This window comes from Petromyzon marinus, unplaced genomic scaffold (genome assembly GCF_048934315.1).
Source record: "Petromyzon marinus isolate PM22_M1 ecotype Great Lakes invasive population unplaced genomic scaffold, UKy_Petmar_22M1.pri1.0 PM_G_Scaffold_40, whole genome shotgun sequence".
In the NCBI taxonomy this organism is placed as follows: Eukaryota; Metazoa; Chordata; class Hyperoartia; order Petromyzontiformes; family Petromyzontidae; genus Petromyzon; species Petromyzon marinus.
In genome coordinates, this window is record NW_027422984.1 from 390001 (window position 1) to 392500 (window position 2500).

The window sequence follows — 2500 nt, forward strand, 5'->3', positions numbered from 1 at the left end:
TGCAGTCAAAAAATTGAATATTTTTCACGGATAGACCCCGTGAAACGCTAGAAATTGGCGGGGATGTGTCTCTTGTGGCTCACGGGGCTGTTAGGGTGGCACAGAAATCCCTCGGAATGGGAAAAAACGGGTCATTTTCGTGTCGCCACATTGCATGCGAACCGCATGAAACTTCCAGAGGCATTTGCAGCAGGAATGCATGTGCACTCAAAAAATGTGATATTTTTCACGGAGAGACCCCGTGAAACGCTAGAAGTGGGCGGGGATGTCTCTCTTGTGGCTCACGGGGCTGTTAGGGTGGCACAGAAATCCCTCGGAATGGGAAAACGGGTCATTTTCGTGTCGCCACATTGCATACGAACCGCATGAAACTTCCAGAGGCATTTGCAGCAGGAATGCATGTGCACTCAAAAAAGTGAATATTTCTCACGGATAGACCCCGTGATACGCTAGAAATTGGCGGGGATGTCTCTCTTGTGGCTCACGGGGCAGTTAGGGTGGCACAGAAATCCCTCGGAATGGGAAAACGGGTCATTTTCGTGTCGCCACATTGCATGCGAACCGCATGCAACTTCCAGAGGCATTTGCAGCAGAAATGCATGTGCAGTCAAAAAAAAATTGATATTTTTCACGGATAGACCCCGTGAAACGCTAGAAATTGGCGGGGATGTGTCTCTTGTGGCTCACGGGGCTGTTCGGGTCGCACAGAAATCCCTGGGAATGGGAAAACGGGTCATTTTCGTGTTGCCACATTGCGTACGAACCGCATGAAACTTCCAGAGGCATTTGCAGCAGGAATGCATGTGCACTCAAAAACTTCTATATGTTTCACGGATAGACCCCGTGAAACGCTAGAAATTGGCGGGGATGTGTCTCTTGTGGCTCACGGGGCTGTTAGGGTGGCACAGAACTCCCTCGGAATGGGAAAAGGGGTCATTTTCGTGTTGCCACATTGCATAGGAACGCCATGAAACTTCCAGAGGCATTTGCAGCAGAAAGGCACGTGCACTCAAAAATTTTAATATTTTTCACGCATAGACCCCGTCAAACGCTAGAAGTTGGCGGGGATGTCTCTCTTGTGGCTCACGGGGCTGTTAGGGTCGCACAGAAATGCCTCGGAATGGGAAAACGGGTCATTTTTGTGTGGCCACATTGCATAGGAACGGCATGAAACTTCCAGAGGCATTTGCAGCAGGAATGCATGTGCACTCAAAAACGTCTATATTTTTCACGGATAGACCCCGTGAAACGCTATAAATTGGCGGGGATGTCTCTCTTGTGGCTCACGGGCGCTGTTAGTTAGGGTCGCACAGAAATCCCTCGGAATGGGAAAAGGGGTCATTTTCGTGTTGCCACATTGCGTACGAACGGCATGAAACTTCCAGAGGCATCTGCAGCAGAAATGCATGTGCACTCAAAAACGTCTATATTTTTCACGGATAGACCCCGTGAAACGCTAGAAATTGGCGGGGATGTGTCTCTTGTGGCTCACGGGGCTGTTAGGGTCGCACAGAAATCCCTCGGAATGGGAAAACGGGTCATTTTCGTGTTGCCACAATTGGCATACGAACGGCATGAAACTTCCAGAGGCATTTGCAGCAGAAATGCATGTGCACTCAAAAACGTGAATATTTTTTCACGGATAGACCCCGTCAAACGCTCGAATTTGGCGGGGATGTTTCTCTTGTGGGTCACGGGGCTGTTCGGCTCGCACAGAACTCCCTTGGTCCACCTGATTCGTGCATACAGGCAGCAACTAAAACTCTGTAAACCTGCTGTGAGGACATCTAAACAGTGGACCAGTGAGGCTGTGGAAGATTTGCGGGCGTGCTTAGACTGTACTGACTGGGATATGTTCACGACTGCTACCAATAGTCTGGATGAACTCACAGAGGCTGTGTACATCAGCTTCTGTGAGGACTGCTGTATCCCAACACGTACCAGGGTGAACTTTAACAACAACAAGCCCTGGTTCTCAGCAAAGCTCAAAAGGTTGAGGTTGGAGAAGGAGGAAGCGTTTAGGAGTGGGGATAGAGACAGATTCAAGGAGTCGAAGAACAGGTTTAGCAAAGCGGTGAGAGAGGCTAAACGACTGTACTCAGAGACACTAAAACACCAGTTCTCTACTAACGACGCTGCTTCTGTCTGCCAAAGGGCTCAGGCACATCACCAACTACAAACCCAGAGCGCCCCACACCACTAACGACTCCCGCCTAGCCAACGACCTGAACGAGTTCTACCGTAGATTTGAAAGACAATTGGACTGTCCTGAACCACCCCTTCCCACCCAAGAGGCCCCATCCCCCACCCATACTACAGAAACGACTCTCTCCTTTCAGGAGGGAGAAGTTAATGGGCTTTTCAAGAGGCAGAATCCACGCAAAGCAGCCGGGCCGGACTCTGTCTCTCCAGCCACCCTCAGGCACTGCGCTGACCAGCTGTCTCCGGTGTTCACCAACATCTTTAACACCTCCCTGGAGACATGCCATGTACCAGCCTG